Source organism: Equus asinus, chromosome 20 (assembly GCF_041296235.1).
Source record: "Equus asinus isolate D_3611 breed Donkey chromosome 20, EquAss-T2T_v2, whole genome shotgun sequence".
Lineage (NCBI taxonomy): Eukaryota > Metazoa > Chordata > Mammalia > Perissodactyla > Equidae > Equus > Equus asinus.
Window position 1 is genome coordinate 58859558 of NC_091809.1, and position 20748 is coordinate 58880305.

At 37.7% G+C, this 20748-nt stretch overlaps 1 long non-coding RNA gene across 1 annotated transcript in view; it reads right to left on the minus strand.

Annotated features, from left to right (window-relative positions):
- Positions 1-20748, minus strand: part of LOC139041226 (uncharacterized) — a 99992-nt gene that overhangs the window by 52864 nt on the left and 26380 nt on the right. The window contains exon 2 of the long non-coding RNA XR_011496055.1: positions 18600-18665. This is a non-coding gene — a long non-coding RNA (uncharacterized lncRNA). The remainder of the gene's footprint in view (positions 1-18599; positions 18666-20748) is intronic.

Genomic DNA, 20748 nt, shown 5'->3' on the forward strand with positions numbered 1-20748 from the left:
ACTTAGTGTAATTACCTCAAGATCCACCCATGTTGTCACAAATGGTATGATTTTGTCTTTTTATTGGCTGAGTTGTATTCCATTATATATATATCTTCTTTATCCATTCATCCACTGATAGACACTTGGGTTGCTTCCATATCTTGGCTATTGTGAATAATGCTGCAATGGGCATAGGGGTGCATAAATCTTTTTGAATTGGTGATTTCATATTCTTTGGATAAATACATACTAGTCAGATAGCTGAATAATATGTTTCTATTTTTAATTTTTTGAGAAATATCCATATTGTTTTCCACGTGGCTGCACCAGTTTTCAGCAACTTTATTTTAATGAGACTTCTGGGTGATTAACAAACACTCAATTTTGAGAACCATTGCTCTAAAAAAAAGAGAGAATTTCAGTGATGTATTAAATAAATTGTTCGGAAGTGGTCTACCCTCTTTTTTGTCCTTATAGTATGTAGAATGTGGAAAAGTAAATGTCCTTTGGACTCTAAGGATGGCATCCACAAAACCATGAAACATATTGTAAAGAAAAACCAGAGAGACAAAGGAGGTGTTGGTACTGTCCCCTTTGGTGCCACACTCACAGACAGGCAGGACATTCTTTTAGAATGTACACCAGATGCAGATTTTTTGCTTTCCGTTCCTGCATCAAAGATGAGTGTCTTGTCCTTCCATGTGAGAGGAAATGTAAGTAGGAAATGTTTAGCATTTTCTTTGTATTACCTCACAGAGTTCCTGCGCATTGTTCAGGCTTCTTGAAACAAATCCTGTAGGACACTCTCAGTGTGTCCAAGTGAGGATTGTACAAAATGCTGCCTCAGTTCTCAGGCTTTGGGATGTGCCATTGTCTGAGCTACCTGCTGTTTTGACTTTTTTTCCTGCTCCAAACTTGGGCTGGTGTGTGTGCGTGTTTGTGTGTGATGAAGGAGCGAAGGCTTTCTTAGAGAATCCTAGGGCCCTCTAACTTGCGTGAGGTGTGATATAGCCAAGTTGTTTTTCCTGCTTTTAATTATTTCCTTATTTGCCTGGGTGGGAATCTTTATACCTAGCTTTGGCAGTATCCTTCCTCACTTCGCTGGAAGGGAAAAATTACTCTTGCAGCCTTTTCCTCTGCAATTACCCAAGGCTGCCAAGAAATGACTTTTAGTAGACTGCAGCAGGATCTTTGAACACAAATAAATACAGGGGTTTATCAAATAGCATTCAGAGCATAGACCAGTTTCCGCTCAAGAAGAAAAATAGCAATGTAGAGTGTGAGTTCAAAATTAACTTGATGAGAGAATTATTTGCTTGTACGTATCTATGGGCCGAGGGAGAAGTATATTATATAACCTGGGTTAATGAAACAAAAAAATGACAATAATGGGCTACATCTCCAAACAATAAAATCAAACAGCAAAAGAAGAGAAAAGGTATTTCCTTACATTTTTTCTTTGTCCATTGTATTTAGACTATGTCTGTCATGTTGCCTTTACAGTGTCATTATTTTACTGACTTTGATTCGACACCTAAGTACAAATCATATGCACGTAAATTCTTAACACACCGCAGAGTAGCATCTTACTACAGGATCTTTATCCAGCATCCTGAACACAATAATAACCTGGACAGATGCAAAAAGGGTCTCAGAAACAACCAAACAAGGTGTCTCAATGTATCTGTTCTAGAGCAGGGGTTCTCAGTGTTTTCAAGTGAATCTAAAGAATGATTTCAGACCTCCTAAGGATAGTGTGTTATGTCTTTAGCATTTAGCACCTAAGGAAACCCACAGTGCTTACTATGGGAAGTGGGGAGTGTCCCAAGTATTATTGTTAAGCTCATTTTACACATGAAGAAACTAAGACATAGGGAGATTAGGTGACTTAGCCAAGGCCACTCAGGTGGAAAGTGACAGAGCTGGTATTTGAACCCAGGAAAACTGCTTCTACAGTCTGTGTGCCTAACCACGTGCTATACTCTGCTTCCTTCTACTAATAAATAAGACAGACTATAAATTCATTAGCACAATTAAATCAATTTTTACCTTTAAATACACACATCTGAAAAAGAGTAACATGTATTGTAAGCTATTTTGCCTGTAGTTTCATAGACCTGATAATTCTGCTGTCCCCAACGTTGACTGGAATCCATTCCTCTAAAGCTCGGACACACCTTTCAGGAGAATTTCTTAAACCTAATGCAGCACTTAGATACTTTAGACACAGTTCTAACGAGCTTGACCACCTGGTCTTCAACTCCACAGCAGATTAGGAACAGATTATCTCATTGGTTAAAAACCTTGGGCTTTGAAATCAAAATGTCTTGGTTCAGTCCTTGGCACCACTAACTTTTTACCTGAGTCCCCTCTGAAGGGGAACAAAATTTGCCACCCCAAAATGTGTCTCTTTAACATGAGGATTATTTTAGGTTCATTATTTTTCAGAAACAAAAGACTCAGAAAGTTTTTCTTGTTACCTTCCCCTTAACTGCCTAAAAATATTTAGATCAACGACCTGTAACAGGAACAGAGCTATCACCAGAGACATCTACAAAGAATATGGGCTAAGTGTGGTGGGAGGAGACTCCACAGGGCCCAGAGATCAAAGTCCTTTCTACATCCCATTGTCTTTGCATGGCATGGCAAACACTTGTTTACCAAATATTTGCTTTTCCATCTCCATGTGAATTGCCTTCCACTCCTTTGAAGTCCCAAAGCACTACCCCCAACATCCTCCTTTGTCTTTAGCTGAAGATGCTATTTAAGGTGGTGGCTTTGGCCATTTTGGAGAAGCACTCAGTTTTCCTGAGTATGTATGCATGCTATTAAACTTTGTTTGATTTCCTCCTGTTCATCAGCCTCCTGTCAATTTAATTCTTAGACTAGCTAGAAGAACCTAGAAAGGTAGAGGAAAATTTCTTCCTCCCCTTCCTCCCCTTACTCAGGCTGCTTAACTTATCTAAATCTGGTTTCTCACATATAAAAGGTCTATAGAATACTTATCCCATGTATTATGAAGATTAAATGAGATAATGCATGCAAAGCACATTGGTACATGGGACATGGTGAGCCCCCCAGTGATGGCAGCTGGTAATGGTCCTGTAGGTGGTAGCAACATTAGTAGTAATAGTGGCGACTGTGAAAATGTTAAAGATGATCACTAATAGCCTGGCAGTCTGACAGTAAAATGTCAAGATCAATGATCATTTTTTTTGAGCTTGGGAATAGTCCTTAGAGGCTCACATGGCTTTGGAAATATTTGTAAAGGTTTTTTAATGGTACCATTTTACAAACTGGTAAACAGGAGTTTTTGAGAGATTCTTGGATCAGTTTTTGATAAATCATGTGGAAAATAGAAAAGAAGTTTCTTTCACTACTCTCAAACACAGGGAAGAAGCACATTTTTCTTACATCCCATAATTGCCAGAGTGACGGTTTCATCTACTGTCTGCAGTTTCTTCACATTATCCCCTCAGGTGGTATGTCAGAAAATTTCTTTTGCAGTCTCCCAACATGAATTTTTGGAATGCCAATCAAGGCCACATATAAAAGACAGAGGATCATATCAGATCAGTCTGTAGGCTGAAAACGAAGTAACTAGTAACGTTTATTACCAATCAAAAATGTATTTGCACAGAAGATACAGTTGCAGAAATTATTCAAATATAAATCTCAGTTAAGAATGGAATCACTGCAGATCAGACACATCCATCACTTCTTCAATAGTATAATTCCTTTAAAAATTCCTTCGTCTTCATGATTATGTAGAAGACTGGCTTTTTAGAAAGCAATCTTTATTAATGAGCCATAAATATAGACTCCTTACTGCCTGCTGCGGCAATTGGTAGGAGAGTCTGGTGAAGAAAGATTCAAATTCATGAATAAGCTCTTTAATACCCTCATTATAGATGTTTTGTGATTAAGCCTTGATTATTCCACCATTTATGAGAGGTGCATTGGCACACGTATAAACTGCCTCTGTACCACGCTTCTTTTTCCAATCATTGATGTGATTGTTAAAAGAGAAAGTTGTAGAAGCAAGCTTAACATGGAGAGGCAAACAATCTCATATATTAATATACCGTAATTTCATTTTGAAAATTGTTTAATAGGAGAGTATAGAACAAAATTTTTCAGTCAAAGAGTAGGTGCTTATCAAAATGAAAAAGATTATTGTCAATTCTGAAAAGTGATTGTCTTCATTTGGGTTCTATGATTTTGCTGCCAGAGAGAAAATGATGAACCCTTTCCTCCTTGGGGCAAGTGGAAAAGTGCATTCCTCAGGTTTGGAAGAAGAAAATTCTCTTTAATATCCAATTCTTTCTTTGTACTATGGAAGACAAAGTGTAATCCTTATGCACAAACTTGAGAATACTTCTCTTCTCATTCCTTGATGCACATATTCCCATAAACTTCATGGCAGGTCTAACTTTTTATTAGGCAAGTAAGTGGCCCCTAAATGCATAATGTCAAGAATGTCAGTGAAGCAGTAGGAGTCTATTGAAAAGACTGTTGGGCTGGGTCAGATGACTTGGGTTCTAGCCATACCCACCATTTACTTGCTGTTTGGTGTAGGCAGTCTCAGAAGTATGAAGAATATCTCAACGGTATGAACATTATTATGGTTAGTATAGATAGTATGGATGGAAGAGATCATGAGCTCATGTCTAAAAAGGCTTCATGAAGAAAAAAGAATGCGAACTGAATCTGTAGGATAGGTGCAATTTAAAGTCACAAGTGTGGGAATTATATTTAGTGAGAATATTTTGGAATGAAAGACCCGTGATAAGGGAAAGGCTTAGAGAAAGAGATAAATGATGAGCAAATAATTGTAGTACTTTAGATAGTCTATTCTCCATCTCAGTTGTTTGTCCCCATACCCATTAGCTGCTGAGTAAAACCCATTATTCAAGGTGATTTTTACTGGCAACCTTGAACAAAATAAATATCAGTCTTTGACTCCAGGCTGCAGTTCCCAAAGATGGCTTACTGAAGACCATCAAGAAGGCATTCTTAAAGACTGGGTTCAAAAGACTCCTTCTAGGAAGGCCAATAGTTCTTATCTGCTTAGCTTTGGTTCTATCTTTTCAGAAGGGCATAAAAAATAATGAAGTCTTAGGGGCCGGCCCAGTGGCGCAGCGGTTAAGTTCACACGTTCTGCTTCGGCTGCCCGGGATTCGCCGGTTCAGATCCTGGGTGCAGACATGGCAGCGCTTGGCAAAGCCATGCTGTGGTAGGCAACCCACGTATAAAATAAAGGAAGATGGGCACGGATGTTAACTCAGGGCCAGTCTTCCTCAGCAAAAAGAGGAGGATTGGCAGCAGATGTTAGCTCAGGGCTAATCTTCCTAAAAAAAAAAAAAAATTTAAAGAAAAAATAAAATAAAATAATGAAGTCTTAGAAGATCCCATCCACATCACTCTCAATCTCACAGGGACCACTCAGGATCAAATTTCTTCAGAAATATCTAGGTTTAGGAATAGGTTGGAATGTACTATGTAGAGTAAGGCAAAACAAATGATTTAAGATTAAGGCTACAGATAGTTGGAGGTCCTTGAAGGCCTAGTATTTTATAGCATTCACTGTATGGTGAAACCTTACAGTAGGGAGTCGGAAAATGATGGCTCCCAGCAAATGTAGTTGGCTCGTCCATCTGTCTGTGTGTGTATGTGCCTATGTGTAGGTTCATTTGTGCTTGAATACATTGAGGTATTTTCCACTTAACCGTAGTAATAGCCATTTTTTATTTTTTTACTCTATTTCCTGCTGCTTCATATATTTACATGACTGGGTTAGCCCTGAAGTCACTCGACATTAGGAAGCTTGGATTAAAGAGTCTGTGAAACCCAGATGGTTTCACCAGCTAATTTGCAAAAATTTAAGGAAGAAATGATACCAATGTACACAAATTCTTCCATAAAATACAAAAAGAAAGAATATCACCTAAATCATTTTATGAAGTTGCCATAACCTCATAAGGGATAATACAAAAAAGAAAAACTAGAGGCCGAGCTCAACTATTGGCCTGAATATAGATGCAAAAATGCCAATCAAAATATTAGCAAATTGAATTCAGTAATGGATAAGTATATAATGTCATGGTCAAGTTGGATTTATTCCAGAAAAGCAAAGGTGTTTAAATATTCAAAAATCTATCAATGGAATATGTCACATAAATAAATTAAAAGAAAAATACATGATCATCTCAATGTGTACAAAAAAGGGCATTTGATAAAATTCAACATCACTTCATTATAAAATCTCTTAGCAAATTAGGAACAGAAGGGATCTTCCTTAATCTGATAAATGTTATCTACAAAAAACCTACAGCAAACATCATACTTAATGGTGACACATTGACAGTTTCCTTTGCAATCAGGAAGAAAGCAATGACGTCTGCTATCACCACTTCTATTCAGCATTGTACTGGAGGCCCTAGCTAGTGAAATAGATGAGAAAAATAAATAAGAAATATAAAAATTGAAGAAAGAAAGAAAGCTCTCTTTACAGAAAATGATAAGACCAGGTAGTAGAAAATCTAATATAATCTACAGATAAATTGTTAGAATTAAGAAATTTTTAAGATGACTGAAAATAAGGTCAATAAAAAAATAAATTGTATTCTTATATACCAACACTGAACAGTTAGAAATGATATTTAAAATAAATCTATCATTTAAAATAGCACCAACACTATACTATTAAACAGTTAGAAGTATATCTAAGATGTTTGTGAGGAAAATAGTAATAGCAGGCCTGTAAACAATCCCCTTTCTTTTCCAGGGATGCCTGGAAAAAAGGAATGACCATGGTTAAAACCCTGGTACGCGTGCGAGTAACCCCACCTCCCGGTAAAGGTGCTACTGGTATTTATAGCAGAAAGATAAATGAGAGCCCTTTTCTAATAAAATGTTTTTTGCATGATTTACCTCTCGTAAAGAAACCTGGAACGAATGGCTTTTTAAGGACATGACAGGCTGGCGAATGTTCCATAAGTTGTGAATCTGTTGAGTGTACAATGGGGATGATCTTTAACCAAAATGGTTCCCTTTGTGAACAATATTCCACATGCCTTGCTTAAACATCCCATGTTAAATCACTTATGGAAAGAATTTGACATTATCTAATAACGTTAAACATCCTTATACCCTACGACACAGGAGTTCCACTCCTGACCATATACCCAACAGAACAGTGTACATATATGCCTCAGAGCATTTCTACAAGAATGTTCACAGCAGCATTATTTGTAATAACCCCAAACTGAAAAGAACCCAAATGCCCGTTAGCAGTAATTTATGATGGAATATCACACACAAATGAAAGTGAATGCATTACTGTTAACATACAATAGCATCGATAGAACTCACCAAAATGATGAGTGAAGAAACACAGACACAAAAGAACATACACTCTATGATTTAATATATAGAAAGTTCATAAATAGGTAAAACTGAAATGTTTAGGGGTGAATATTTGGGTGGTAATTTACAAAGAAAACCTAGGAACCAAGTCAGGAGAATAAGATAGAAAGTGTCCTTACGAGAAGGAGCACCGAGAGTGGAGAGCAAGGTTCTAGGCTGTTGGCAGTATTCTATTTCTTGACCTGGGTGGTGGCTGGGTAAGTGTCCACTATTTAGTAATTCATTAATCTGTACATTCAGGTTTTATGCAATTTCTATATAATATTATGTTACTCGATGCTGTTAAAAAGAGAAAAACGCATGTGAGGGACCTGGACAATACACCAGCAATCATTTTCTCCATCTAGAAAAACATTGGATTTAGTGCAATCCTTTCTAATACTAAGCAGAAAGTCTCCATCTTGGAGTGATTGACATGTGGGCTGAATAATTGGCTCAGTCTTTGTTGCAGGAGGCTGTCCTGTGCATTGCAGGATGCTCAGCAGCATCTCTAACCTCTACCCACGAGATGCCAGTAACATACCCTCTTCCAATTGTGACAATCAAGTGACAACCGCTGACTTAAATGAATTGCCATTTGAAGGTGGTGCTTTTTGTGCTCTGCTGACATGTTTTTCAGAGTAGCCTTCTTTAAGTATCATTTTTTGGGAGTTTTATATTGCCTTACTTTCAGTGTTCTGTTCTGGTTTTCTCTGCTAGTTTATTTTAAAATCCCCTGGGATGAATTTCTCTTTAATTTGTTCTCCGGGTATATGGACCCATGTGGACAGAGGAACAGTCAAATTTTTCTTAAAATTATTGTAAATTTTATGTTGCAAGTTTTGGTAACATTGCTCAAGAGGAGCTGTTTTAAAATGGCGTGCAATCGCAGTGTGAACTAGCTGATTTTAGAGAGACTCGAATCTAGTCTTTATGAAACAGACAGATTGTCAAGAAACCCCAGGAATTTATCCACCACTAACTATGAGAAGGAATCCAGAAACAAGCGAATCTTCTCCCTACCCACAGCAGCCTGTTCCCTCTGCCAGCACCACTTCCCCTGAGCCTTACCTCCGTACCTTCTCTTACTTCCACTCTAACAAAGACAGATTTGGGCAGTCATAATTCACTCAGTCATTTCAATTACAGTTTGCAGAGAGCCACATCAAGAACTGAAAGTAAAGGGCGAAAACCACACTCAGCTGTGGCGTTTCTATTGCCTTATTTTAAGTCATTACCAGTAACTGGAATGTGTATACTTGACTGAACTTTTGAAAGCAAGCTCATTTACAGCACATTCAGGAGAGATTTTTGGGAAAATGAGTAACCAATTTTGCTAACTTTGTGCATTTTAATTGTTTGGCAATTTCCAAACACATCTGTGGGATAAACAATGATAATCCAGCCCCTGCCAAGAAAAGATACAAACAGAATTTCAATTTGATTGAACATCCTTCTTGTTTTTTGAGATGAAATGGAGATCAAGCCTCCAATCCTTAGAGGATGGATTCTCTTCTAATTTTACACCCTCTGCCAGTCACCTTTCTCTACTGCATTCTTTCCTCCACCCCTCCTTCCACAAGTGCAGTTAGCTGGGATCAGTACAACGCTGCTGGACAGACTGTCCGGAGTAGGTGATTCCAATAGCTGGGGCTCTCGTAAGCATATTTCTTAATGGCCTATTGACCTCCATTTCACTTTCAGGTCAATCTGCTCACAGCTCTAGCTATAATCTTTGGAATACTTAGTCATCCTGGTTACCTCCTACAGGTCGCCAAATCCCTGTTCTAGAATGACATGGCACTCTCTAGGCATTCAAACCCTGAATAACTTCCGGCCTTCCTTCCCTTCTGCACATGGATCAGGACAGTCCTAATATTTTATGACCCCCTGAAGGGGAGAGATGGTGTCTTCTCAATCTTGGTGTCCTGCCCTTAGAAACTTAAACATGCTCAAAGAGTTACCAAAACTTTTTTTAATTGCTTCAAAATATTGTCATATTAAAAACTTAGTTAATCTCAAGATGCTCTCAAATCCATGAATGATTTGCCAAAAGAATATTTTTGGCCTTAATGTGTCCTTCTCTCCTCTCTGTGTGTTCAATTCTTTCAGTATAAACCATTTTCTTTCTTTCTCTCCCTTTTTTCCCTCTTCTCTTCTTTTCCCCTCCTCCTTTCCCTCATTTACTTCTTTCTCATCTCACCCCCTTCTCTCTCTCTCATTCTTTCTCTCTGTCTTATCTTTCTTTTTTGTCCTGGAATATTTTCTTAATTGATTTCAACTGCTGATAACATCAACATCAAGACCTGAATAATTCAGTGCAACATTTTCCAAAATGTGTTTTACAGATTGTTAATAGTTGTTAAGTGAAAAAAAGGGAAGATAGGTGGGGGTCCGTGGGAAAATAAATTTAAGCAATGCAGAGTTAAGCAAATATAAATAGATTTATACAGAGACGCGATTTATAAGCCTGAAGCCATTACTAGGCTAATGTACATCATAAATCTTCAAGAAAGGGACACAGCCTGCAGAATTTCTCAAGTCTATGTGACAACAGATTCCAACAGCAGGATTCAAGGTTTACTCTGTGAGAAAGAGTAAACACAGATTCGAATGAAAGGTTTCATTTCTGGGTGATTGAGAACGGGGTTTGAATTTTGCCTCTTTCATGAAATAACTATATGATTTCGGGCAAGTCACTGAACTATTATGGAAATAATCACACTTATTTCATAGGATTATTGCAATAGATAAGCAGCTGAATTACTGAATAAATAATTTTTTAATTTTTATTTATTCATTTTTAAATGGTTATTTTTATTAACTGTGCAAATACCTGAAACAAAGAAGTGTGTGCCTGTGAAACAAGGGCTCAGAAAAACCTGGGTTACTAAATCTTTTTTGACACATCAATTTTTGCAATGATTGAGCTCGTAGGAAGCTCCCTGTTATGGCTAGTTTAGGGCAATATTTCTGGACTAGTTATGGTTGTTGAGAGCCAAAAATAACAGAGAACTCACCCTTTAAGCCAGCAGCCATGGTTTCCTGACAATCCCCCAAACCAGACACATTTCTGTTGACTAGTCTTGACCCGGAGCCATTAGTAAGGATAACTAAAATAGGTTTATTTGCTTAGATGTAAGTCAAGATTTTTCATAAGATAAATTTTTAAAGATATTTTTAACACAGCCAATCTGTAAGAAACAGTTTTGCCATCCCTTTGAATACGGAAGAGAGAAACTATTGTTGTGCCTGTGGCCAGTTCTCTGTAAACTTGGGGCACAGACTTCCAGAGTTTGGTTTGTAGGGTTTTTCATTCATTTATTAACTGTAGTTTGTTCTTCAGTACTTCAGACTTACAACTTCTCTAACCATATTAGATCTTAAGATATTGGTGAGAGAGATAGGTAGAAACCTTAAATCATTTTCTCTCCTGGGGGGAGTAAAATTGAGACTTCTTGTTGAAGAAAGAATTGGATTCAGAGATTGTCTATTAATAAATAGAAGCATTTGCCTTTCTTTTCAAAGCTTTACATCAGAATTTTTGTCTGCACATTAGACAAGTCCCATGTGTATGACAACACCTTGATTGTATGATGGTATGTGTTAGTCTATCCCAGCTGCTTAAACAAAATGCCATGGACTAGGTGGCTTATAAACAATTGAAATTTATTTCTCATAGTTCTGGAGGCTGGAAGTCCAAGATCAGGGTGCCAGCATGGTCGGGTTCTGGTAAAGGCCCACTTCCAGGCTGCGGACTCCTGAATATCTGCTCCTAGAGAGAATTATTAGCCAGCCCTAGTGGTCCAGTGGTTAAGATTTGGTGCTCTCACCACTCCAGCCCGGGTTTGTTTCCTGGTAAGGGAACCACGCCACCCATCTGTGGGTTGTCATACCGTGGCAGCTGCTTGTTGTTGTGATGCTGAAAGCTATGCCACCAGTATTTCAAATGTCAGCAGGGTCACCCATGGTGGACAGGTTTCAGTGGAGATTCTAGACTAAGAGATTAGGAAGGACTTGGCCATTCATTTCCAAAAAATTGGCTATGAAAACTATGAAGAGCGGCAGAGCGTTGTCGATAGAGCGCTAGAAGACGAGGGGATGGCGCAAAGAAGACCAGGCAGTCTTCCACTCTGCTGTACACGGCGACTCACTAGGACTTGGAATCTACTTGACAGCACTAACAACAAAAAAAGGATTATAACCAGATAGTAATGTGGTAAAATGCTTGCTGCTTATAAAATGTCTTCTTTCCTACACAGGGGTTGGCATAATTTAATTTAATTTTTTCAGCCTTCCATGAGAAATAACAGGAAAATTTGCATTATGCAGCAAAGATTAAAGGCACCGGAGGATTGATGATGTCTGTAAACATAAAATGAACCAATATTGCTCGCTGCTGCCTCCATCAAACAGAACCTGGAAATTAACAAGGCAAATGATTCATCAAGAAGTAAACCACAGATCTTGGTGTGAAACCAAGGGAGAGCAGCACAACTGTTTCCTCTCTTCTAACCCTCTGTACCTGTGACCCTGGCTTCCTGCCTAGTCCATCCCTTTCCTGGATCCTCTCCCCTAATTCAAATTCCCCCATTATTTATCTTCTCTGAAGAAGGACTAAAATCTTCACAGATAAAAATGGCCAAGTAGCAGTAGTTGTTTTCTCGTCTCTCTCTTAGCTGTTTCTTCACAAGATACAACTAGACATTTGAAGTTTATTTACCAACCTCCTCCCCGCTATGTACACCCCACTCATAGATAGAAACCATGTTTGATGTTTGTCTTTAAAATAAGAATCAGTATAGTTATCATTTTCTAGAATAATAGTAATAATAATAACTGCTCTTTATTAAGGATCTACTCTACATAGGTGCTATGTAGTTTTCATAAAATGGTAGACATGTTAACTAAATTGACCAAGGTCATGTAGCAAGCAACAGCAGTTTCGGGTTTGAATCAAACTCTGCCTGTCCCTAAAGGGCCACAGTCTTTTCCTTCTGACACACTACCTCCTGTGATCCTAGTTACCAGTTACGGAAGACCAACTATGAGCCACCACCATAAAGACACTTTGTGTGCATCCTCCATTGTTACAGCAACTCTGTGTAGTAAATATATGGCTCCCACTCAGTGAGGTTCTTGGAAGAATTATCCACAGCTTTCCTTCCCCTTTAGATGTCAGAGCACATAAAAGGGATGGAGTGATATTGAACATGAGAGGAATTATAAAATAAATTATAAAATGGAAACGTCATTGAAAAATCTTAAGTTGAAAAGAAAAGTAGCATTCAAAATTGTGTTTGGGAAAACAGAAAAATGCTGAATACAAATAAATGTCATCTTCCTTATACATTTAAAAATTTTCCAATGTATTTTTTAAATTCTTTCCCTACACCCCTTGTCTCTCTGTCTCTGTTTCTTTCTCTTTCTCTCTCTCTGTCTGCTTTTTGATCTTTTTCAAAAAGTAAATAATACACTTTTTTTATATCCATATGAGGTGATGATTGTTAACTAAACTTATTGTGGTAATCACTTTACAATATATGTAAGTCAACCCTTTATGCTGTACACCTTAAATTTACACACTGCTGTGTGTAAATAATATCTCAATAAACCTAGAAGAAAAAAAAAAGAATACCTGTAAGAAAGATGTTTCTAAGAACCAAAAAAACCCCCAAAGTAAATGAAGATACTATCCGTGCCTGCTAAGGATTCTGTGTGTAGTCAGGGAGACAAACACACATATGTGCCAAGACAGTAAAATGCAAACTGCCCATGAGCTGGAGGATTGCCTCTTGGAAAACACGGGCGATGTGAAGAGGCAGCAAAAAGGAGTGGATAGAACTGTGGGGCAGAGGGAGCCCAGCCCCTTTGTCTTATGGCCCTTGTGACTCTTCCAGAGCTGGTCTCGGAAGTCCCCTAGGAAACAGTACCTGAAAGTGAGAATTGAGCGCTGAGCTGAGCTTTGATCTACTCCAGGTTCTAACACTTGAGGCTTTGTTGAGGGAATTCAGACTGACAGGCTGATTGACCAGCTCCCCCAAGGTTTTCCTATGCCTCAGGCCAAGAAAGTGAGAAAAGAGGTCATGTCATTTTGGATTTTCTGTCTTTCTGCCATCAACCATGTGATCTTTCATCATCTAAAACTACTCCCGTGGGGCCAGCTGGGTGGCTCAGCAGTTAAGTTCGCAAGTTCCGCTTCAGCGCCTGGGGTTCGCCAGTTCGGATCCCAGGTGTGGACATGGCACCGCTTGGCAAGTCATGTTGTGGCAGGCATCCCACATATAAAGTAGAGGAAGATGGCTACGGATGTTAGCTCAGGGCCAGTCTTCCTCAGCAAAAAGAGGAGGATTGGCGGCAGATATTAGCTCAGGGCTAATCTTCCTAAAAAAAAAATTAAAAAAGAAAAGAAAAACACTACTCCCTTGCTCTGGATGGACCAATGTCACCTATGCACCTGAGCAGTGAATGCTACTGGGGAACATTCTAGAGTTGGGTTTAGTGGCTTCCCTATAATTCATGACTGCACACTTGTGCTGACTGCTACTTGGCCTTCCTCTCAAACTCTCCCAGTAACTTTGCTTTTCCAGTCTCCTAGGAGGTTATTGTATGAGCTTGAACATCAGGATGATCTACTTTATCTGTTTATTTATTTATTCATTCATTCATTCACTTAGTTAATTATCACCCCAAATCAGACTTTGGGTAAAAAAAAGAAAATCATATTATATTCATTCAGGTCTTTGCAGATTTGCAGAAAGTAGTACTCAAGCCAAATCCCTAATGATAATTAATCTTGCTGCATATATTAAAATGCTTGGTTTTGTGAAATTAAAAAAGACATAGAGGGTGAAAGAAGTGGTAAATTTCACGTAGCTTATTTCAAAGTTACACTTGTTTATTTAAATTATTTTATATAATATGTGATTTTAAATATGTGCGTTTAACCAAATTAAACAGTGTAAGTAGACAAGTTGGCCAAAAAGCATTTTTGAGGGTAGTGGTTGTTCTTACTGGGAAAATGGAAATATCATCTTTTACTGAGTATTGAGTTCTATGTAATGTTGCTTTATATTCAGGGATAAACTAGAGGTTTTAAAATTAATACGTTCAAAATAGAGCTCTGGCTTTATTTTCCTGTCATGTTTCTCTCAAGTCTTCCTAATTGGTCCCTCGGTGCCTGCCATTGCTGTCCTAGAGTCTTTCCAGTGCAATCCTTTTTTGATGTACTTCAGCTCCTATCACTCCTGGGGGCTCAAATCCTTCAGTGGCCTCCCATCTCACTTTGCATAAAAGCCTGGTCTTTCTACGACCCTCAAATCTCTACAAAATGGGGTTTCTTCTACGACTCTCATCTCGTTGTTTACAACTCTCCCCTCATTGCTCAAATATGTCAGGCACACACTTGGCTCAGGGCCTTCGCTCACGCTGTTCCCTTTGTCTGGAAGACTTTTTCATGTCCATAGTTAGCTCATTAGATGTGCATAGTTAATTCATTAAATTGCTTCTTTGTCTTCCTTCTTTCCAGTCGTTGTTGAAATGTCATCTTAGCAGGCAATACCTTCCTGGATATTTTTAAATAATAATAACAACAGCCTCTATCCTGGTACTCCCTCTCCATTTTATCTGGCTACAATTTACTCCATTGCATTTATCCTCATCTGACATTTTATATAATTATGTGTATATTTGATTATTGACCTCATTTGTTATGTTCACTGCTATTTCCCATAGCCTAGATCAGTGACTATAATGTAATAGGCATTCAACAAATATTTGTTGAATGAATTGATCTTAATTAACATCACCACCATACCACTGGTTGACCAAGTAGCAACTTAGGCAGCAGTCTTGAAACCTCCCTTTCCTTCAACTCCAAGGCCAAACCATCACCAAGTTGGGTAGGTGCCACTTGCAAAAATATCTCAAAGCCTTCTACATCTCTCCGACTCCAACGCCATCTGAATCCAAACCACTGCCATCTCTTGCCTGGACTATAACAGTATCCTATTTTGTCTCCTTTCTTCTACTTTTGTCTTTCCTAAAGCCCATTCTCCGCATAGCAGCCAGTGAAATCTTCAAAAAAAAAAAAATGTGGATCAGACCACATCACTCCCTTATTTAAAATTCTTTAGTAGCTTTTCATTGCTCTCCAGAATAAAGCCCAAACTCCTTATCAAGTCCTCGCAGATACTGCACCATACATCCTGCCTACCTCTCTATCTCACTTTAACTTCTTTCCTACCTACTCCAGCTATTTTGGCCTTGTTCTGTTCTGAGGACACACCATGACTTTTCTCATCTTTCTAGGCCATTGACCTTCCTATTGCCTACACCCGGAATGCTTTTCTTCCAGCTCTCTAGATGACTGAAACATTTTTATCCTTCAGGACTCAGTTCAAGTATCACCTCCTCCAAGGGATCATCTCTTTCCACCCTATTCAAAGTGTGTATGAGATTTCATCATTCAGTGTCTTTCCTTCAGAGCCCTCATCACAATAGATAATTATCTTGCTTAATCGATTACCTGTTTATTTTCTGTCTTTACTGCTACAATAGCAGCTGGCAAACAATTTTGTAAAAACCTAGATGGCAAATATTTTAGGCTTTGCAGGCCACACAATTAGAACTACTCAGCTCTGCCATTGCTTCCAAAAAGCAACCACAGGCAATATGTAAGTAAATGGGCATGGCTGTGTTCCAATAAAACTTTATTTATGGACACTGAAATTTGAATTTTATATAATTTTCACACAACAAAAATATCATTCTTCTTTTGATTTTTTCAAGCATTTAAATATAATAAAAGCAGGGGCCGGCCCCATGACGTAGTGGTTAAGTTTGGCACATTCCACTTCAGTGACCTGGGTTTGTGGGTTTGGATCCCAGGTGCAGACCTACACCACTCCTCACCCACACTGTGGTGGTGACCCACATATAAAAGTAGAGGAAGATTGACACATATGTTAGCTCAAGGCTAATCTTCCTTAAGCAAAAAATGAGGAAGATTGGCAACAGATGTTAGCTCAGGGCTAATCTTCCTCAGCAAAAAAAAGGGAAAGAATAGAAAAGAAAAAAAACATTCTTACTTCATAGGCAGGACAAAAACAGCTGGCAAGGCAAACTTGGCCTGTGAGGTGTAGTTTTCTGCCCCCTGACCTAAGATGTTAAGTATCAGGAAAGCAGGGCCCTCGTTTGTTATGTCTTTAGACCTAGAACAATGCCTGACACATATTAGCTGCTCAGAAAAATTTTTAATAAAAGAATGACTCCATGAGTTTCTCCAGCCTTCCACATTATGAGGAAGTAAATCATCTACTGGGAACAGATGCTCAAAGTGTTAAAACAAAGCTTCTCTCACAAGTCAAAAGTTTTCGCTTATTTAAAGCTAGAAATACACCTCCAGTTTGGCCTTACATTAAATCATCCTCCAATAAACCTTAAACATGATGTTTTTTTGCCAGATATAAAATAGAAGACTGAACTTGTACAAAATGAGAGACCAGAGGTTAAGCAAAATTAATACACTGGATAAAATCAAGATTCAAATAGATTTTGCTGATTCTGTTGAATGCAGATGGCTTAAATTAAGCAGAAGAAAGGCTGGAAAGAAATATATTTAAGGTACAATCTCTCTAAGGAACCATGGAGAGAGAACAAGTATTACCAAGGATGTCGAAAAAATATATATGCCTCTTAACCCATCCACCTAGAATACTGACTGTTCTTATTCTGACACATCTCTTGGGGAGAATATCTTCCTTTGGGAAAGTAAAATTTTTGAGAAATAACATTGTTATTTTAGCTATCTAGGGCACAGAAGAGTAATGGACTATCATGAAGAGTTATGTCTTATGTTGGGTTTTGAAGTCAGAAAGTGAAGGCAAGAGAATATGGTAGAAAAATCCTGGGTAAGGAGGCTCATTTCTTACATATATCATAGTGCTACCTAAAGATTCAAAAGAGAAAGCACTGACAACTTTGCTTTTGTTCTGCTATGAAATTGCATTTCACTGTCAGGAATATTATATCTCCTTCAAGTTAATAAAAAGCACAATATCGTTGATTTTTAGAGCTTCAAAGTAATTAGAAATAATTTAATCCATCTGCATAATATTACATTCTAAGGCCTAGAAAGGCTAATGAACTTGCTCAAGCTCCCACAGCCATAGCTGCAGGTGAAATCCTCATGCCCTGATTCCTCCTTTGGAAAGAATACTTTCTAATGTACACACAAAAACCTTCAGCATTTATGCCGTTATCAATTAAGGTTATATTGAATTGCTTTGGATTTCTTAAATAGACATAATACTTGGATTCAATTTGGAGTTGGTATGTATTAAGAGATCAAAAGTCAGCCACAGGAGCCATTCTATGAAGTTTTAACAAGAAGAATTTAGACTGGGTACATAACCTTTCAAATTACTAAATGTAATAAAATCTGGATAAATGTTGTATTTTATGTATTGAGAGAATAAGATTATGACCATTAACAATTTTTTAAAAAAAATTGACAAAGACTCTCATTATAATATTGTCCTTTCCACTATCTCTTCAAATGTGTCCAATGTCTGTCTTCCCCATTAGATGGTAAGGTCCATGAAAGGAAGGACCGTGTGGCTGTAGCCACAGAGCCTAGCACAGTGCCTGGTACAGTAGGGACTCAGCTAGTATTGCTAATGAATGATACTTGAATGAATGGATAAAGCTCATTTCTGTCCCATCTTGGTACTTATACTTCCTAGTGTGAATGCTGTATAGCTTAATTTCTAATTTGTAGAATCACAATGGAAGAAACTGATTTATACTCATCCACAAATTTGTTCCTTTCAGAATATAATGAAAGGGACAATGGCAGTGATAGGAGCCATCCAAATTGATGTACTGCCCATGTTTACAGACATTGGATTCTTTGCACTCATCCATATCTTAAGCAAAGGAGAAAAAAAGTAGTGACTAACAAGGTACTTTTTTTAAACACAAAGGTAAATTATGACTACTTCAGTGTCTAATCAATAAAATATCTAAAATTACAGTACAATATTACAATGCAATACAAGAATGCAATTGGTATCTAAGTAAAAAGACAAAAAAATTGATTTCAATTTTCTAAGATAGATGTGGAGAAATAAGAACGGCTGGAGAAAGGGCAAGGAAGAGGCTGGTTGAGAACATCAAGAAATGCTTATAATCCAGCTCAGGCCACTCACCAACTGTTGAATCATCAGGTCCCACAATGATTCTACTCCCACAGGAACAGGTCTGGCAGAAGCCTTCTGTGGTAGAGATGCATACTCGTTAATAGATGGACCAATGGCAAGTAGCTACAGGATCCTGCCTGAGCATTGTTTGGTGACCAAATTGCCACATCCTGCACATATCAGGAGGTGATGAACAAGACAAGCCCAGAAACCAGAGAAAGTTAATGTCTCCCAGAGCTATTGTGCCTACTATTTGGGCAGCTTTGATTCATAACATAGTTCAGAAGAAAATAACTGCTTACCTCCTGAGATAAAATAATTTTAATGAACATTTTAGTTAGACTTACACTTAAATTAAATTGTTTTATTTTCTTGAAGGCCTACAATCTTACTTATTTCATAGCCAGTCTGCACCTGGAATGGCCCAAGGAGAAATGCACATGATAAACATATCATTGGGTTCAGTGGGGCACAGCTCACAGGGATCTCCCTAACCTCCTCCCTTCAAGGCACAGAAACATTCCTTTTTAGAGTGATTTCTGGATTTGGGTGGTGAAGACATTCTTTCTTCAAACTTCGCATAACAGTAGCTCATTCACAAATCTGCAGCATAAATTCAAAAGACCCTTCAGTTGCTTTCCTACTAAATCATTATTTTATAATAGTGAATAAGGAACAATCCATCCTGTTAAATATGTTCTCTGCTCATTACTATAGTAATACTCCTTAAGTGATTATAATAGTAACTGAGCTCAGATCTTTAAAGTCACAAGCAACTTTTGTAATGACATCCAATGAACAAATCTTTGTGACTTTAATCTTATTATTTCTCATTTTAACCAATTTTCTAAAATCACCTGATGTGAATAATAAAACCTAACACTAAGATAGCTTAAGGGACTTATGGGACAACATCGAGCAGACTAACATTTCCATTATAGGGGGCCCAGAAGGAGAACAGAGAGAGAGAAAGGGGGAGAAAACTTATTTGAAGAAATAATGGCTGAAAACTTCTCTAATCTGGGGAAGGAAATAGACATCTAGATCCAGGAAGCCCAGAGAGTTCCAAATTAGATGGACCCAAAGAGACCCACATGAAGACACATTATAATTAAAATGTCAAAAGTTAAAGACAAAGAGGGAATCTTAAAAGCAGCAAGAGAAAAACAACTTATTATGTATAAGGGAACCCTTACAAGATTATCAGTAGATTTTTCACAGAAACTTTACAGGCCAGAAGGGACTGGCACAATATATTCAAAGTGTTGAAAGAAAAAACTTCCAACCAAGAATACTTTATCTGAAAAAGTTATGATTCATAATTGAAGGAAAGAGAAGCAAAAAGCTAAAGGAGTTCATCACCGCTAAACCAGCCTTACAAGAAATGTTAAAGGGACTTCCTTAAGCTGAAAAGAAAAGGCATTGATTAGTAACAAAAAAACACATGAAAAAATAAATCTCACTGGTAAAGATCCTGGATTAATCACATATAAAGCTAGTATGAAGGTTAAAAGACAAAAGTAGTAAAAATAACTATAACTACAATAATTAGTTAAGCAAGCTAAAAAGATGTAAAATACGACATCAAAAGCATAAAATGTGTGGAAAAGAGAGTACAAATGTAGAGTTTTAGAATGCATTCCAACCTAGGTTGTTATCAAGTTAAAATAAACTATTATAAATATAGGTCGTTATATGAAATCCTCATGACAACCACAAAGCAAAAACTTATAGTAGATACAAAAGACAATGAGAAAGGAATCTAAGTAAACCACTAAAAGTCATTAAACCACAAAGGAAGAAGGAAAGAGAAGGAAAGAACAGAGAGGAACTATAAAACAGCCAGAAAACGATGAACAAAATGGCAATAAGTAAATACCTATCAATAATTACTTTAAATGTAAGTGGACTAAATTCAGTAATAAAAGGAAATAGAAAGGCTGAGTGGATAAAAAAAAAGACCTATTCTACATGCTGCTTATAAGAGACTCACTTCAGATATAAGGACACACACACACTGAAAGTGAAGGGATGGAAAAAGATGTTCCAAGCAAATAGAAATCAAAAGAAAGCTGGGATAGCTATACTTATCTCAGACAAAATAGACTTTAAAACAAAGACTGTAATAAGAGACAAAGAAGGGCATCATATAATAATG